Source organism: Choloepus didactylus, chromosome 12 (genome assembly GCF_015220235.1).
Source record: "Choloepus didactylus isolate mChoDid1 chromosome 12, mChoDid1.pri, whole genome shotgun sequence".
NCBI classification, from domain to species: domain Eukaryota; kingdom Metazoa; phylum Chordata; class Mammalia; order Pilosa; family Megalonychidae; genus Choloepus; species Choloepus didactylus.
Window position 1 is genome coordinate 10,298,008 of NC_051318.1, and position 19,778 is coordinate 10,317,785.

The 19,778-nt window shown below is 42.0% G+C and overlaps 1 pseudogene; it reads left to right on the top strand.

The window, feature by feature from the left end:
• The first annotated feature begins 2,883 nt into the window (after nt 1-2,883).
• On the top strand, nt 2,884-3,245 carry LOC119506761 (annotated as a pseudogene).
• The last annotated feature ends 16,533 nt before the right edge of the window (nt 3,246-19,778 follow it).

The window sequence follows — 19,778 nt, forward strand, 5'->3', positions numbered from 1 at the left end:
TATTTTCAAAATACCCCTCTTGGTCCTTTAAGGATTAGGCAGATAAAAAATAATTATGGATATGGAGGATCTGAATGATTTACTTAAATAATAAAGATTTAATGTACATTCTATAACACAGAAGAGATATTAAATCTTTTTTTAAGTCCCTGCATGGAATATTTTCAAAATTTAACCACAAGCAAGGCCTCAATAAATATATGGAGAACAACTACAAATCATAGTATTTAATCACTATACTATGAAACTAGAAATTAATATCACAAAAAATCCCTCCCTAACTCTGTGAAGTAAAATATACACACACAGACACATGCACACGCTAAATATTTCTGGGGTTAAAGAGGACATGAAAATTGCATCATTACAGTCTTAAGAAAATAACCATCAAGAGCCTTCTACAGATGAATACCTAAAGGATGAGGAGCTCCACTTTGGCTTAAGATATGGAGAACACCAAGGAATGTTGCTTCCACCATAACCATGAGAAAAGGCCTGGGCAATTGTGATGGTTAGGTTCATGTGCCAACTTGGCCAGGTGATGGTGCCCAGGTGTCTGGTCAAGCAAGCACCAGCCTAAAGTTACTGTGAAGACATTTGTGGCTAGTTAATAGACCAGAAGGCCAGTTTATTAAATCATCTGTCAATTGATTGCATCTGTGGCTAATTACATCAACGAAGGGAGTGTCTTCCCCAATGAGAGAATGCAATCAGCTGGATTTAGTCCAATCAGCTAAAAACTTTTAAGGGAGAAGAGAAAGAGCTTTCACTTCTTCTTCAGCTAGCCAGCCTCTCCTGAGGAGCTCATCCAAGACCTTCATTGGAGTTGCCATCTTGCTGCCTGCCCTACGGAATTTGGACTCGTGCATCCCCACGAGTCACACTTATGAAATCTTAAGTTTACAGATATCTCCTGTTGATTCTGTCTCCCTAGAGAACCCTGATGGATACAGTAATCTGCAAAATCATAACTCTTTTTGATCGCATCAGAGGGCAGTCAGGGCCGCCACAGCTCAGTGGGTGATGAGCCCTCTGAGGAGCAGGGGTTGCAGAAACTTGCACAGGAGGAAGGGGTGGCCATCACCGAGGTGGATAGGAAGAAAACAAAGAATCAGTGAATTCTTAAAGGCCGAGTGTAGACTGGTGTGAATCCCCAGGAGTCCCAAACACAGGGGGTGTTCAAAGTCCCTCCCTTTTCCACAGGCCTCCATTGGAGGTGGGGCAAGACGGGGGGAGGCCAGGAGACCTCAGAGGGCCCCTCTCGGGAACACACAGGGGCAAAATCCTTCCCTGCTTCCTGACCCTTCTCTCATGCCACAAAGATCCAGGAAAAGACCCACTGCCTCTGGGGAAGGAGGAGAAGCAAAGGGCCACGTGACGTGGGACTGGGGTAGGAAATTCTCCAGCCCCTGGTGCCAGGCAACGGTCAGTGGTCACTGAGAGGGAGACAGAAGCAGAAGCTAACTGCTGTTAGAGGGGGTGAGCAGGAAACCCTCCCACCCCACTATCCCAGGCACAGGCACTTCCTGCTGAGGAAGGAGTGGGGGCGAGAGTCTGTGGGAAAACTGCTCAGGCCTAGGAACCTGGTCTGGTACAAAGCTCTGGGGGAGGCAGGGTGCCGTCTCCTGCCCAAGCCCCCCCAAAAGCACCAGGCAGGGTCGCCTGTCCTGCGGGGAGGGGCAGGACCTCTGAGGGTGTGGGAGGGCCTCCTTATGACGGACACCTGGTGTCAGGACTCCCAGGAGCCCCCTGTCCTGGATGTCCCAGGACCCCCCACAGCTAACACCAGCCACGTACCTCGGGGTGGGGGTGGAGAACACACGAAGAGCCTGGAAGGAACACAGAGCACCCCCCAGCACCCCACTTCCCACACTCAGCACAGGAGGCCGAGGCTGGGAGCCCGAGGCACTGTGGGAAGCCACAGTAGAGACAGAACAATGGTTTTAAAGTACTGGAGGAAGAAAGCTTGTCAACCAGACTTGGATATCCAGTGGAAATATTCTTGGGGAATGAAGGTGAAATAGGCATTCTCAGACGAAGGAAAATAAGATAATTTATTGCCAACAGATCTTCTCTAAAAGAAATGCTAAAGGAATTTCTTCGGTCTGAAGAGAAGTGGTATCAGAGGGAAAAATGGAATTCAAGAATGAAAGGAGAGCCACAGAGGTGAAAAGTATCTAGTAAATATAATAGACTACTTTTCTCCTCTTAAGTTATTTAAAATATGTATGATTGTTATGTATGATTGTTGAAAGCAAAAGTATATTACATTGTCTAGGATGGAGGTTTATGTATGTAGATATAATACATACGAAAGCTGTAAAATAAACGGGGAAGGGTAAGGGGATGTATATGTTTGTAAGCCTTCTATGTTTTGCTCACAGTGCTAATTCTAAGTAAACTAAAAAGTCAGGTATGTATATTATAATTCCTAAAGCTTCCACTAAGAATATAATATAAAGAGACATAGAAAAAAGCCAATAGATTAAAAGTATTTTAAAAGAATACTAGAAAATATTCAAATAATCCAAAAGAAGACAAGAAGAGGGCAATAGATGAAGAAAAATTGGGAGGAAAAAACAGAAAAATAATAAATAGTAGCTGTAAATCCAACCATATCAATAATTACATTAGATGTAAATGGTCTACCATACCAAGTAAGCAGTAGATACTGCATATTGGATCAAAAAACATGGTTCAACTATATGTTGTCTAGAAGAAATCCACTTTGAATATAATGATAATAATAGATTAAAAGTGAAAGGATGAGCTCTTCCTTTCGTGTCCAGCTTTGCATGGCCGTCTCCCTCTCGCCTGGTGCTATCCACTTCTGCCACCACCTCCTGGTCGTCTGCCTGGTCAACGGCCGGCCCCACTGCAGCCATGTGTGCCAAGGAGTTCGTGTTGGCCCGGAAAAATGGAGACTTGGATAAGGTGAAAGACTATGTGGCCAAGGGAGAAGATGTCAGCTGGACACCAGAGGGTGGAAGGAACCTCTTCATCATGCAGCAGATTATGGCCAGGTTGAAATACTGGAATTTCTGCATCTGAAAGGAGCAGATATTAAGGCTCCAGATAAACATCCTATTACCCCTCTCCTGTCTGCTGGCTGTGAGCACCACGTTTCCTGCGTGAAATTGCTTCTGTCAAAGGGAGCTGATAAGACTGGGAAAGGTCCAGACGGACTGACTGCCTTTGGAGCCACTGACAACCAGGCAGGGAAAGCTCTTCCTCAGGGTGGTTGACCCTCCTGTGGCTTCACATGGCTGCCTGTCTGTCTGTCATGCTCTATCTGCCACCTTCTCCAGCTAAATACCTTAAGTGGGGTGAAGGGAGAGAGAAATCCATAACAAATCAGGCTACTAGAAAAGAAAAATGTTTTGGAAGAGGGGGAAATTACATTATCAGGCTTTTACCAGGATTCCTGATCAAGTCTGCCTCTTCCATTTCTAATAAAATATACAGCTTATACCCAAGGAAGACCAAAGACGAAACACACCATTCATTAACATTTGACCCTTCCAGCTCCCTGGCTAATTTATTAATTTGATTGGGTTGAAGGTCTGATTATACCAAGGCCAACGATACACATTTGGTAGCCCTAACTGTGCAAGCGGGAGTGGCTGCTATGATGGAAACAGGGTGCTGAGACAAGTGATTAGCTACAGCCTTCTGCCTGGGATTTCTTGGCATAGTTACGAGGACTACCTGGGGTTGGTGACCAGATCTTTCCTCGGTGCCTTTAAACTTGAGGTGAAAGCTCAGTTAAGATGAGGAGGAGCACACTCTTAAATTGCTGGATGACTGAACTTTGGATTTCCTCCTTTCACATGGATTTCATATATCTTCAGATAACACAAGTAGTTTTATTTATAAAATCTTAAAATTTTGTTCTAAAGGAAAAAATCATTCCAGTAAGAGTATTTGTTTGTCCTCTAGATTCAGACATCTATATAACATTGAAATACGTGCAAACTCCTGCTGGTAGTAAAAAGGGATTTAAAAATAGAATCATAGCAGTATGCTTATTTGTATCTGTTCTAGTTTGCTAATGCCGCCGGAATGCAAAACACCAGAAATGGATTGACTTTTATAAAAGGGGGTTTATTTGGTTACACAGTTACAGTCTTAAGGCCATACAGTGTCCAAGGTAATGCATCAACAATTGGGTACCTTCACTGGAGAATGGCCAATGGTGTCTGGAAAACCTCTGTTAGCTGGGAAGGCACGTGGCTGGCGTCTGCTCCAGGGTTCTGATTTCAAAATGGCTTTCTCCCAGGGTGTTCCTCTCTAGGCTTCAGTTTCTCAAAAATGTCACTCTTAGTTGCTCTTGGGGTGTTTGTCCTCTCTCAGCTTCTCCGGAGCAAGAGTCTGCTTTCAACAGCCATCTTCAAACTGTCTCTCATCTGCAGCTACTCTCTCAGCATCTGTGTGTTCTTCAATGTGTCTCTCTTGGCTGTAGCAAGATCGCTCCTTCTGTCTGAGCTTATATAATGCTGCAGCAAACTGATCAAGGCCCATGCTGAATGAGCGGGGCCACACCTCCATGGAAATTATCCAGTGAATGATCTCGCTCACTGTTGAGTGATCACATCTCCATGGAAACATCCAAGCAAAAGTCTCCAACCCAATCAACACCAATACGTTTCCTGCCCACACAAGACTGCATCAAAGAAAATGGCATTTGGGGGGACTTAATACATCCAAACCAGCACAGTATCATATAAAGAGAGCAGTTGTCTATGGCTTTTCTTCATTTGCTGTTTGAATGGATTGAGCTCAATTGTGTTTGGAGAATCAAGGAACATTCTTTGGAATGCCTCTCTCAGATCCATCTTGGATGCTGATTACTTATTGCACCAAAGCTATCACTGGGGTGAGATTTACTATTTGGACAAATTTAACCTCATCCCTTCAGAAACTGCTTGTTAACTAGGTTTTCCTGAGTTGTTGATAGACTTCTGCTGGCCATATGCCAACCCTCCTACATAATATATTTTTATTTGTTGTATAAATCTTGCATTGCATAAACTGTGACACTTTCAGATTGTATTCTGCATTCTTAGATTATAATGCCCTAGAATGATGTTCTTACAACCTGCAGAAAATATTTGGACACATCCCAAATGTTTATTCCATAAGCAGTGCAACTTAATTATTAATACATATACCCTTAAATTTGAAACCTCGCCTTTAAAATAATAAGATTCCTTTGACTTGCCATCTGTATAAGCTTACAAAAATATTATGGTTTTTCCTCAGCCATGTCCTGTACTAACTGAATGTACCTCACAGTTCTAAAAAGGGGGAGAAGGGTGAGTTAGGAATTGTATTCAGATTGTGGATAATAAGGAATTAATCATCATTTTTTTTCAGGCATTGTAGCATTCTACAGCAGGGTTAAACTTACCGAGAACCATCAGCCTAGCTAATAACAAATCTTGTTGATCAGTTGCTGATTCATTGGTTGGCGTGTGGGTTTATGTGTTGTGTGTTTTTCTCCAGGAATCCTTTTTATAACCCATGGCTTTTTCCCTCAAAACTAGCCTAAACCTGCAATTTTCCAAAGTCCAAAAAAAATCACAAAATAGTAGTGTACGTACTTTCATGTACTTGGCTAATTCCGCTGCCTAAAAATTCAGTTATCAGTACTCTGTTACAACACTGAACCAAACTATGGAGACATCCTTACTGGAAATGGACAGCACTCTGTTAGTTTATAATTATCACGGTAGGCAACACGGTGTTCTGTTATGTTTGTTTTCACCTCTTAGCATAATGTCATTTAAAAACTTTGAATTTTGCCCTTTACAGGATTTCCACCTTTACTTTCAAAGTGTTTTACTGTAGTTGGCTATTGCAGAGGACACATTGTCTCATCATTCCTGAACCTGGTCTGCTCTCTACAGTCACTGACTTATATTAAGCCATATAATTCTTTGTATAGTTTTTCCTGATGTTCCTTGTAAGGCAGTAGAAGGATATTTTTCCCTCCCTCTTCTTTCTCAGCCATTTTGTAAACCCCATCATTATGAAGCAATTGCTTGAGAAAATAACATGTAGAACATAGAATAGACTGACCAAGATGGTTTAACATTTGTTTTTTTTTTGTCTTGTTTTGTTTTAACTAGGTTATCTATAATGTACTTTTGAACTACTTGGCAGAGAAAAGTCGTAACACTTAATATTCATATTTTGAGTAGAGGAAGCTAAAACCATGTCTGCTTTTTGGTACTACATGCATTAGTGAAAGGTCAGGTAAGTTTTGTTCTCCACTGAAGTAATATTTAACGTCTCAGAAAAATCTTGCATGTTCTGTAGTTTTGTACTAAATCAGTCACTTCATATGCATTATATCAAGTGAAAACAGGATGATTTATCTGTTTACATTAGTATACTAACAAATTTACCCTTCATGGCTTCACACTGGTATTTGTAGACTTATAGTTCAATTCAGCACCTGAATATACACAAGTAGTTGTATGTATAGCACACCTTTCTTTTTTTCTTTTCTTTTTTTTTTTTTTTAGCAAACTATCTGGTTTTTAAAAAAAATTTTATACACTTTTATTCATGCACCATACATTCCATCCTAAGTAAACAATCAATGGTTCCCTGTATAATCACATAGTTATGCATTCACCACCATTATTTATATAAGGACATTTCCATTTCTTCCACAAAGAAAGAGGAAGGGCCAAAAAAGGTAAAAAGAAAAAAGAAAAAGAAAGAAAAAAAGTGACAACTGAAAAGAAAAAATAAAATTAAAATAAAATACAATTAAAAAGTCAGACAACAACACCAACACTGAGAATCTCATACCCCTCCCTTATAACCCCCTCTCATAGACGTTTAGTTTTGGTGTATTGCCTTTGTTACAATTAGTGGAAGCATATTACAGTGTTACTGCTAACTATAAACTCCAGTTTGCATTAATTGCATTTTTTCCTCCAATACCAACCCATTTTTCACACCTTGCAAAGTTGGCATTCATTTGTTCTCCCTCATGTAAAAGCATATTTGCACATTTAATCACAATCGTTGACCACTCTAGGTTTCACTAAGTTATACAGTCCCAGTCTTTATCTTCTTTCCTTCCCCCATCATCCTCCCTGCCCCTAACCTTCCTCCCTCAACCTTACTCACAGTCATCTTTGTTCAGTGTACCTACATTATTGTGCTACCATCACTCAGTATTGTGCTCCAAACCTCTCTCTCTTGTCTTTTCCTGTCTGTCTGTAGTGCTCCTTTTAGTATTTCCTGTAGAGCAGGTATCTTGTTCACAAACTCTCTCAGTGTCTGTCTGTCTGAGAATATTTTAAACTCTCCCTCATTTTTGAAGGACATCTTTGCCAGATACAGAATTCTTGGTTGGCAGTTCCTCTCCTTCAGTATCTTGTATATCACACCACTGCCTTCTCGCCTCCATGGTTTCTACTGAGAAATCTGCACATAGTCTTATCAAGCTTCCCTTTGTATGTGGTGGATTGCTTTTCTCTTGCTGCTTTCAGAATTCTCTCTTTGTCTTTAACATTTGGTAATCTGATTATTAAGTGTCTGGGCATAGATCTACTTGGATCTATTTTGTTTGGGGTACGCTGTGCTTCTTGGATCTGCAAACTTATGTCTTTCATAAGAGATGGGAAATTTTCAATGATTATTTCCTCCATTATTGTTTCTACCCTTTTCCCTTCTCTTCTCCTTGTGGGACACCTGTGATGCATACATTCATATGCTTCATGTTGTCATTTAATTCCCTAAGATGCTGCTCATATTTTTCCATTCTTTTCCCTATCTGTTCTTCTGTATGTAGGATTTCAGGTGTCCTGTCATCGAGTTCATGAATCCTTTCTTCTGCCTCTTCAAATCTGCTGTTGTATGTCTCCATTGTGTTTTTCATCTCTTGTATTGTGCCTTTCATTCCCATAATTTCTGCCAATTGTTTTTTCACACTTCGAGTTCTTCCTTATGTTTGCCCAATGTCTTCTTTATGTCTTTCATCTCCTTTGCCATATCTTCCCTCGACTTGTTGATTTGATTTTTGGATTGATTTAGGAGATTTTTTTGATTAATAATTAGTTGTTTCAATTCCTGTATCTCAGTTGAAATGTGAGTTTGTTCCTTTGTCTGGGCTGTATCTTCATTTTTCCTAAGGTGACTGGAAATCTTTTGTTGTCTAGGAATCTGGTTTCCTTGATTACCCCAATCAGGTTTTTCCAGACCAGACGGGCCCAGGTCTCAGGAGGAAAGTGTAATCAGTATCAAGTTTCCCTGAGGAGTGGGTTGTCTGACTTTCCTGTGAGGCGTCTAGACTCTATGCATTTCCTATCCTGCCCAGCAGGTGGCACTTATCAGCCTGCAGCTCCCCACTGGTATGAAGAGGTGTGGAGTCCCTTTAATTCACAGTGGATCCTGTCCTGACCAGGGGCTGAGGGTGTCAGAAGCCAAGCTTAAGTTGTTTCTTTTTCACACCAGGCCAGGGGTCTGAATTCTCTGAGGGAGGGCCACCACCTGAGTTGGGTCCCACCCCCCTTTTCTTGAGGTAGATACACCCTTTAGGGAGTTATCTTCTACACTTGAATTCCTCCTTTGTCTCTCTGACAGTCTTAAATCCTCCCTTGCCTGGGTCAGTGCTGAGAATTGAAAATGTGTGAGGCTTTCTCTAATAAGCTGCTTAGAATGAGAGTAAAAAAACGAAAAAGAGCAAAGGCCCCTTTTCAGAGTTAGCCCCCAGCCCCTCGGTTTTGCCGGTCAATAGGTGTTTGTACCCAGTTGTCTGTGCCCCTTTTCTTAGGACACAGCTGTTTTCCAGTATTCTGAGCTCAGCCATCTCCAAAAGCCTCCATTTTTATTTAGCTGTGTTTTTTTTTTTTTTCTTCAGCCCTGCCTCCTCTCTGCTGGGAGGAACCTCAGATTCCTGTTCGCTCAGGGCTTATCTGTCTTGTAGCTTGTATTCGAACAGTCCATATTTGTTAAATTAAAACTGCAGTTGGAGTTTGGTTGAGCTACATTCCTTTGCCCCCGGCAGGAACTGCTTCTTTCTCCCACAGCAAAGTTTTGCAACTCAGCCTGCTGTGCCGGGGGGGGGGGGGGGCACTGGCTCTGCAGTTTTACTTACAGTTCTGTGCTGCAGTCTCAGCCATTCCACCCATTCCTGACTGGTGTATGATGTATGAACAGTCATGGTTGTCCCCCAACGGTTGTTCCAAACTATTTTCTAGTTGTTCCTGGCTTTTTACTAGCTGCTCTAGAGGACTAAGTAAATTCTACACCTCTCTATGCTGCCATCTTACACCACCCCCCTCCTGCAGCTTTTTGATATAACTTCAAATTTACAGAAGTTATATCAAAAACTTGCCCCACTTCCAAGGCACACCTTTCTTAAACCACTTGGACACAGAGGACAGGTAGGTAGGTGGCAGTGTGTAGAAGCTGCAAGCAAGTAGGCTCTTTGTTCATTGATTTCTTTCCCCAGATAGTGGATTTTAAATCTATGTATACCTATTTGAAATTTTTTTCATAATTACAATTAATACTTCAACCGAGCTGCTGTTTCCTTCCATGCAATATTGTATACTCAATTGTGTTTAGGAGAAACTAGTGAGAGTGCCCTCCTACATAAGCAGTTGCAGTGTTTTGCATGCAAAAGTTTAAAAAATTAAATTGTCCTTATTCTGTTTTGTAAATGGAGAAACAATCATATCTTTCTAAGCAGTAATGGAAGAAAGCTAGTGCTTTGTCCATTTTGATATATTTGAGTTCATTTTTTTCCAAAAGAACATGTAAATATCCAGTATCATCACATAGTTGTGTGTACATCACCATGATCAATTTTTTGACATAATTGGATTTCTCATATTACCCCAGTTCATGTACATCCGAATGCTAAGTAATACTGTTTAAGTTTTGTGTTGTAAGAACAAATGGAATAGACTTGAATTGTGCTACAAAAAAAGTAAAAGGATGAAAAAAGTCATACCACATAAACACCAATTGAAATAATGTTAAAATGACTATATTAATATCAAAGTGACATCACTACATATCTTACAGACATTAAAAGAATAATAAGGAAATAAGCAACGTTATTCTAACACATTTCGTGAGTTAAATGGAAGGGACGAATTCCTTGAGAGTCATAAACTCCCCAAGCTCACGCAAGAAGTAGATAATTGAATAGCCCTGTATCTATTAAATAAATTAAATTTATAGTTAACAACCCACCTACAAAAAACACTCCAGTCCCATTTGGCTTCCCTGATGGAATTCTACCAAGTATTTCTGGAAGAAATAATGCAAATTCTATACAAATTCTTTCAGAAAAATTGAGGAGGGACCGCTTCCTAATTCATATTACAAGGCCAATACCCTGATACAAAAACAATAGCAAGGACATTAAAAGAAAACTATAAACCATTATTCCCCATGAACATAGGTACAAAAATCTTTTAAAAACTATTAGAAACAAATATAGCAACAGGAAACATTTTACTGGACCAGAAAGCCAGCAGGTGCTGAAAGATTGAAAGGGACATGCAGAATATCTTAATATTCTTTCATCAACAGTAACAAATATACCATACCAATACTATGGGTCAATAATGGGGGGGGGGGATAAGGGGAATGGGAGGATTTGGTCTTCGTTTTAGTTTTTATTTCTTTTCTGGAATAATGAAAATATTCTAAAATTGATCATGGTGACGTACACACAACTATGTGATGATACTGTGAGCCATTAATTATATTCTTCCGATAGTTTGTATGGTGTGTAAATATATCTCAATATAATTGCATTAAAGGACACAGGAGCTGACTTGACTGCTATGCATTATAATTTATTGAATAAAAAAAGAACCCATGAATTCATACTATTACTAAAAAAAAAGTAGGTGGAGGGAAAGTTCTTCTTTTGCTAGTAAATCTACTAGCTAATGAATGTAGAAGGACTAATAGAAAAATTACCATTTTTTGATTCTCAGTGTAATGATTGATCCAAACAAGGACCATGAATGGCTGCTGAAATAATTGGGTAAAATGTTACTAGATACTGGATATTTACATGTTCTTGAAGTAATACCCCCCAAAATAATTATAAATTACAAAGGCAAAAAGTTGCTTGTTTTATACTTGATGATCTGGCAGATAGAATACAAAACAAGTAACCAAACTTAATGTATCAGCTATTTCCACCAAAATGCTGTGTAACAACCCATCTCAAAACTTAACGGATTACAGAAGTCATTTTTTTTTTAAATTGATTTTTAGTTTTTAATATTTTTCAACTTTTTTTTTTCCTTTTTGATATATTTTCAGTCATTTACTTTTATAACTCAAGGCTGTGAGTTGCCTGGAGTTTGGCTGATCTGGGTTGCACTTGACCCAGTGGGTTTACTCGGGTTTTATCTGTGGGTCAGTTGGGAAGCTCGACTCTAGGCTGGGCTGAGGAAGCAGAGCTGGGGCAGTTTGGTCACATGTCTCCCATCCCCCTCCTGCAATCAGCAGCTCTCCCAGACCTGCTCTTCTCATGGCCTTAGTAGAGGACAGGAAAGCAGGTCTAACTGCACAAGTGCTTTTCAAGACTCTCCTTGCATCATGTGTGTTAACATCCCATCGGCCATAGCAAGGCTCATGGCGAGGTCCTGCAGCAGGGAGGCACAACTGGCACCACGGCAAAATTGTGTGGCAATGAGTGTGGATGCAGGACGGGGTGAAAAATTGGGGCCAATTACATTACCTGCCACCACTGGCATCGTCTGTGATCACCAGCAAACTGTCATTAGGTGCCTCCTGATGGGATGCAGGGGAAATTGCTCTCTACCACTGAGGGAGCAATCTGGCCAAATCTTTTTTTAACTTAAATCTAACATGAGGACACAATCAGCCCCTTCCAGAATGTGGGATATTCAGCAAGACATTTGGCCTAGACTCTTCAAAAATGCCAATGTCATAAAAGACAAGAGAGAAACAAAGAAAGAGAGATTGCGAACAAGGGAGAAAAGACGACAAGAGATGAGAAGAGACTAGAAGGGAAGAGAAAAGAAAAATAAAGAGACTGTTTTACACTAAAGGGGACTAAGGAAATATGACAATCAAATGCAATGGAGGAAACTTAATTGGATCTTAGATTTAAAAAAAGCTATAAAGGACGTATTTGGGACAATTTGGGAAATTTGAATATAGACGCATATCAGATGACGTTATTTAGTATCCTGAGTGTGACGTGGGCATCTTGACTGCTTAAGGCCCCTGGAGTAGCCAGAAAGATGCTTAATAACACATCAGAAGAGCCCCTAAACAGAGACTCAATCTCCACCTGAGTTGTCAAAGAAAAATATTTATTACATTATTAAAAATAAGTAACTATCCCAGCCTTCTTTACTCAATTTGTCATTTACAACTCAGAGTAATCATAGCGGAATATTTTATGTCAAGCAGAGGAATATATATATAATAAATGCATATATTTTTTAGGCCACTTCAGTTTCATGGGAAAAAAAAAAGGCAAAATATAGCCAAGGAACGTGAGAAATTGGGGAAGAGGTAAAATTCATCGTCTAGGTCAGAAACTCTCATTCATTCTAATATGAGTAAGAGAACAATGCAGTGGCGGGAGAGCTCTGGCTTCATCCTGAGTGATTCACTGACTCATTCCGGTGCGCTGCCAGTGACATAACTGGTGGGCTTGGAAGCTGCAGGTGCTGCAGTAACATCAAAATCAGTAAAATTCATGTCACAGATTCTGTTCTGAAGCTGCCGGCCTCTGTGGGGAACAGGGAAGGAAGAAACCGTGTGGTTAGGACGAAACTCGCATGCCTGAAACAGAATCCCGTGGACTCCCGTAATAGGTGCTAAGTAACCACTCCATCAGGAAATCGTACTCCAGAGGCAGGCTTTCCACTTAGGAAGTTTCAAAGGACTTTTCTTTCCTCCACTGCGATCTTTCTGCTGGCAGAAGAAAAAGCCCTTCAGAATTTGAAAACACGAGGAGTCAGAGTTTGGCCCCGGCGGATTATTTGCTAGCTCCATCTAGGTCACTTTTTTTTTTTTTTTAAATAAAACTGAACTAGCGAGAGTAATCCCATCCTCAAGCTGAGAGCAGAGCCTCTGCTGCGTTCTCAGCCCGGGTCCGGCGGTCCGGCTTCCCATGGCGCGGACGGTTTGAGCAGAAGTTCCCACGCCCAGTCCTCGCCTCCACCCCCAGAGGAGGACGGCAATGGCATTCTTTTGCATTAAAGAGGGTTCAACGTAGAACACTGCTGATGCTGCTGGGCAAGGAGCGCAGGTGTCCACGTTCCCCAGGGCTGCTGTAGCCAAGAACCACAAACCGGGAGGCTTCAAGCAGCAGGTCGTTATGGTCTCCCCACTCTGGAAGCCAGAAGTCCAAAGTCAAGGTGTTGGGCCGCGCTCCCTCTGAAGCCCGCAGGGCAGCCTCTCCCCAGCCTCCTTCGGTGGCGTCGGTGTCCCGTGGCCTCCTCCCCTCTGCCTGCGTCCACATCCCCTCTTCCTGCAAGGACGCCGGTCGTATCCTACTCCAGGATACGTATTTTAACTCAGTTGATTCCATTTGCAGTGACTCTGCCTCAAAGGAGGTTATATTCAGAGGTATCGGGGTTAGGGTGTCACTGTTTCTTCTGGGGGGACCCAAGTCAACCCAGGACCTGAGATGAAAGGACAGGGAGATGGGGAGTGGGGTTCACCAGTCACTCACCAGGCAGCCAGTTCTCTCCTCATGACGTCCCCGCAGGGTGGGTCAAAGCAGAGAAAGCCGAGGCCCCAGGGAGAGAAGCCCCTTGCCCGAGGTCACAGGTGGGGTCCCCGAAATCTCAACTCATGTCTACTTGATTTCAAACTCAGCTTCTCAAATAGGGGCGTGTCACCTAGGGAGCATGTTAAAATTGTGGAGGCCTCTATCCCACCCAAGATCTGCTGAACCAGCTCCAGGGCTGGGACCTGGGCCTCTGTATTTAATAAGCTCCATTGGGGGGGTGGGAGTGGGGGGCGCTGATGCACATCACCACTGGATTTCACATTGCTGTGGGAAGGGAGTTTCCCGTCTGGTGCTTTTTCCATGCTCCATAGATAGACAGACAACTCTCTGAGACTAGCAAAGTGAATTTAGCATCTTTCTTAGCCTCTCAATTTTACTGGGACTTCTGGAGATATGCTTTGCATTAGCCTTTATGGGGAAAGTTTCCAACGACTTCAATTTCAAACTAAAAACCCCTCCGAGTTGGCATGTGGCCTTGGGCCACCACCTAACTATTGTGGTCCACGGTTGTGAGGGTCTGTCTTGCTCTATGGCTCTGAGGAATTCCTATATGCATCTAAGAATTACTGGACTGGAAATTGCTGCAGGCTCTGACCCATTTATTGTCAGCCTCACCCAATACCACAAAATTTCAGCAGCAGGAAAAATATAGAATCATTTTGGAACACTAGTAACCCCTATTTGATTCTTAATGTTTGGAGAATTTGGAAGTTTGTTTATTGTAGTCTCACATAGTTGTGCACAGCCGTAATAAAATTATTTCTGGCCATTAGATGATGATTTTGTGCAGGAATCAGGCAAATATTATATATTCCTGACTATGTCCCCTGAACTGTCTCAATCTCAAGGAGAAAGATTCTCCTTTGTGCGAGACAGTCCATTATATTCTTAACATCAGCATATGTCATATCCTCACAGATATGGATTTGCCAGGCTGCCTCACAACCAGACAGGAACATAATTTTGCTTCTATGTGATTGTTTGAGGCCCAATTCTTGATTTCTTCCCCACTATTTTAGGAATGCAATAAATTCAGAAACTTGATTTGACTGCAAGGATTGTTAGCTAGTGTCCTAACTGTAGGGGAAAGAAGGAGTACACGAATGGAGAAGATGGCAACATCGTTAGAGGTTGTGTGAATCAGCTCCGTCCTCCCATCAGATGTCATGAGACTGAGCTGAAGTGCACTCTCAGCACGGGGGAAGCCCGTGGGCACGCCGAGCACCGGCGACAGCAGGACCGCAGGCAGGAGCCAGATGCCAGCTGGGGAGACAGAGGCAGACATGGGAAAAAGCAGGCCTGTTGCTTTCTTTCAGTTCACTTTTGTCTGAGGGAAACAAATTCAGGAAGAAGAATTGCTTCCCCAAAGAGCCTTGGCAGAGACTAAGCTGCAGCAGCCGGAAGAAAATTAGGCTCTGCAGAAAGAAGACCAGACCAAAGCCACTAAATTTACCCCTTAAAAGGGGGAATTTTATGGTATATGAATTATTTCTCAATTTTAAAAAATTGTATGGGCGGGGGGGGAGCTACACTAAGGGATACCATTTTAGATGCAATATGAAGGAAGAGAAAGGCATAAAGGAGGAGTAAGGAGAGATAAAAAGGAAGGCCTGGAACCTGGCAGATAGGTTATCAGTCTGCAGAAAGGACAAGCTGGCCCAAGTTCACCGTGTTTGCACAGACACGTGTTCCCAGATGGAGCACCACAGGCCACCAGTGTCACTTTGTGTTGTGAGATTCGCATTCCCAAACAGCCACAGAACGGCGGGCTCCCCGAGATTTAACACCTGTAGCTCCCACTACTATCCAAGGGACCAAAGCTTTTTGGTCCCCAGCTTTTGGTTGGAACCATAGGACCACAGCCTTGCTGTTCAAGCGTGACCCATGCTTCCCCTAGAGGTGAATCATCCACCTTGTGATTCTCAGGTGCCTTTAGGAACATCTGCTTCATCTCGTTTAAAAACCAACCCCAGGTCCAGCTTTGTCGGAGTCAGCTTAACCCACGAAACCTGTGAGCCAAGCTCTGTGTTGTTACTTCAGGCGTAACAGGCCTAAAATATCCCAAGGAACCCCACTGGTTTCTCTCAACCCTCTGTGCCCTCACCCAGAAGGTCTTGAACTAGCATCCAAGCACCCTCAGTGTCCAGGGCAACTTTAACAGGCCACTGTGTTCCCTTCAAACATTGTTCCAGTAAGAGAACAGCTGTCCCTTTAACCATTCAAGTTTTCCTTTCAAACATTCCTATCCCTTCTAAACCAGGATATCTGTCCTTGCTTCTTGCCTACCTTAATTGAACAATGCCCAGGAAAGATACACAGGTGTAAAAAAATGAAAATAAAAAAATTTTTAAAACCTAACATTACATATAGAAGTGCACTTTCTATATGTCTGTATATGGACATATAGAAATGGTCTGAAGGACATCCATCAAACTGGGAAAGAGTGGGTGTCTTTGGGAGAAGGAAGTGAAGCTGGAACAGAGAGCTCAAGTACTTTGCTTTTATTATCTATCTTTATGTATATCTTTATCATGGAAAAAAGACAATAAGTATTTGATGAGTGGAGAAAATTTTAATTGCATGAAATAATTCTTGCCTGGAGCAAAAAAATAAAAATGTTCATAAGACATAAATACCTTCTGAGGGTGAATTAGTTTTCAAAGCTCATAGGTTTGAGTATACATTTCTTCAAAATAATAATATATTATGCATAGTTAAGATGTACCAAAAAAAAAGGAATAAAAACTGATACAATGACGATCAGTCTTTACCACCCAGCTTAAGAAATAAAATACTATTGCAGGTGGGACCAGAGTGAGGCGGCGAGACAGGGGCTGGCGGCACTGGCAGCAGCCGTGGCTTATAACAGCCTGACGGTGCCTGTCATCATGAGCGTGCTCTGGGGCTTCGTTGTTCTCTTTGTGCCCTGGCTCTTCCCTAAGGGATCTAACCAGGGAGTTATCCTGTCGGTGACCTGTTCAGTTTGCTGCTAGCTCTTTTGGCTGACTGCAATTCCAGCCCAACTCAACCCTCTCTTTGGACCACAACTGAAAAATGAAACCACCCAGTATCTCAAGAATCATTGGCCTTGAGGAAGAAGACATCTCCTGCAGTGCTCAAGTCACTGAGGTCACGAAGAGAATTCCCCCAACTGCAAAATCACCTCCAACCCCAGACCACCTTTCTCGACTCACCCATTTGGGCATCAGCTGCCTTAAATATTCATACCGCGTTTGAGAATCTTAGAGAAAATGCAGCATTTTTTCTTGTCACCTTTTGTACACTTTGATGAATGACATCTCTACTTAACCTAAACTGTGCTGACTCTACAAAATGTGCATATGGTCTTCTGAGATGAAAGGCGCTATTCTTCTGAGAAATGTGGTGCTCTCTTTTTGGAATCTGTGGATTTGAAGGTGGCTCCTGTCTGCTCACACCATGAGAATCAGCAATGTGTTTAAGACCAGCCCAGAAACTGCTGCAAGGCAACTAAGACGCCAGTGGGGCACTCAGTGCGGCAGCACGTTCAGAGGGAGGATCTGCCCCCAACACGATATAGAATTACACCAAACTGTATTTTCAGGATGAATTTTTTATTTCTGCCATCCTTTGGAATAAATTATTTTTCTACTTTATATGGAAAAAAAAAAGACTTGGTCCAAGCACCCTGGTCCCCTCTCCCTTCTTGAGTCTTCTGGATCATTCCAGAAGAAGTGAGAACTGCTCCTCGTCCATCTGTAGCCGTCCTAGTAACTGATGGAGGTGTTTTCCTTTGCTCTCCAGATGGGAATTCCAGCAGATGTCCCTCAGGAAGTAGAGAGAAGGAATTTGAGGAAAGCCTCAGGCTGATTAGTTAGCATGTTGTGTTATCTGGGCTAATGCTTTCTTCCTGTGGCCAGAAAAGTTACTGGTGGAGAGAAGGTCCAAAAAAGTATCAGCCCAGAGCGGCCCCTCGGTCATCGAGCACTGGGGACCCCCCTTCCTGTGGACGAGTGATCCCTGGAGATGAGGCTGGCTGCTCTCCCCTGTGTTTCCAGGGTGGGCACAGGGCCGAGAGGCAGCTCTTGAGACCCTAGGGGTCGGTGACACTGTAGCTTTCTGAGAACTGTAAGGCCAAGGAAGGAGAGAGCGCGGTGAATGGAATCTTTTGTTTTTGTTCTTATTAGAGCTTGAGATTGGCTTTTCCCTAGTACATTTGTATGTACTATGAACTCAAGTCCGACAGTTATGTTTTCGGAAATTAATGACGTAATTAAAGGATCCTCCCTCACTAGATCTCTTGCTGGCGGTTACAAGGTGCATTTTGTCTTCTTTTTGCAGCAAAGTTCATGAAGCCCAAGCTGATTTTATGTAAATAAACTAAAGAATGCTTGAAAGATTGGGAAGAAATAAGAACCATAAACTGAATTTTCTCTAAATGATGAAGATTCTGTTTTTGATCATTCTAAACTCCCCTCCCCTCCTCCCTTTTTTTTTTTTTTTTTTTTTTGCCAATTACTGTTTCTGGGTTTCATATTGTTGTTTGTTTTCTGGAGAAATGCAATCTCAATCATGCTAGATATGGTTATATACCTGCAGGTTAAAGCCAGGTGTTGGTGAATGCTTGCACTTTCCCTGTTTTATAGTTGTAACGAGAATATGGCACACTGATTGTCTTTAAAAGTAACTCTGCCAATCGGCAGCATCAGTTTGATGTGACAATTCGGAAAGGCTCCAAGGTGAAGGGCAAGCACACCCAGAACAGAAGGGTATCTCCTGCATCCCCAACTTTAAAGAGGGGTTTGCTCACTGGGTCGGCCCCATCCACCCAACCAGGCACCAGGATGACTGGAAATGGGTCATTGATGAATATATCAGAAGAAGATCGCTCTTCTTAACACTTTCCAAGGGATTTCTCTAACTTGGAAAATTTAAAAGACAATAAAAGCATCAATTGAGAACAATGGAAACCTCAGGGTGTGTGTGCATATATATATATATATATATATATATATATATATATACACACACACACACAGACACACACAAAATATATATACATGTATATTCATAATACATAGGCTATAGAATCATATATATCATAGATGATAATACATTGTGTAATTTACTGAATGTTGACTTAGACATGACTGGACACACCATAAATTGCAAACAACAGTTGTGTTCTCCAATGGGCCTGCTGCCCATGGCCACCCCTCAGCCCTGGTACAGTGCAGAAGCCCTCAGCCAGGGTGGGCCTGGGGTTTTCATTGTGGTTCTAGCATTCTCTGGTGTTTTCGTGGTGGTTCTATCATTCTCTCCTTTCACCATCCTGATTAAGCCCCTCAGACCCACTTCTCAGTCTCAGTCACCTCCACATTTTATGTTGATGTGGTCATAACATTTGTTCTAATAAATCAGATAATATATATGAGGCATAATTATTTTACCCTCATTTTATAGACAGAAAAAAAAAAAAAACCAAGGCCAGAGACGCTCTGACCTGCCCAGGTTCCTGTGAGTCAGTGGGGTGAAGTCAGAGCTAGAATTCTGAATTCCAAGCCCCACTCCCACCCCCGGAAACTGTTCTTTCCTCCAGAACATTTTTGTCTTATAAAGAAGATGGAAAGATGCTAATTATGAAAAATGCTAATTAACCAGTGCACTGGGGAACTCCCACCGTTACAGGAACACATAATATTAGGAGAAAACCCCCACTTCCTAGGCTTTGCCTTGGTATCACACATCTTCTTACTGACAGTAAAGGCATAAATTCTTAGGCTTTTTTTACTAAGATTTGAGGATTGACACTTGATTGAGACAATTGTCTGTTTCAAGGAATCCCAGAAAACCTGAATTCCTGTGGATTTTCAGTATATTTGGATTTGCCTTCAATTTCTCAGCAATTGCATTAACATTTCAAGCCAGTTGGAGATAAGCCAGAAAATGAGAAAATTAGCTACAAGAATCCAATGCCCTTCATTTAATAGCTGTTTTCATGGAGTTAACATCAGGCTCTTCTTTGCCCAGT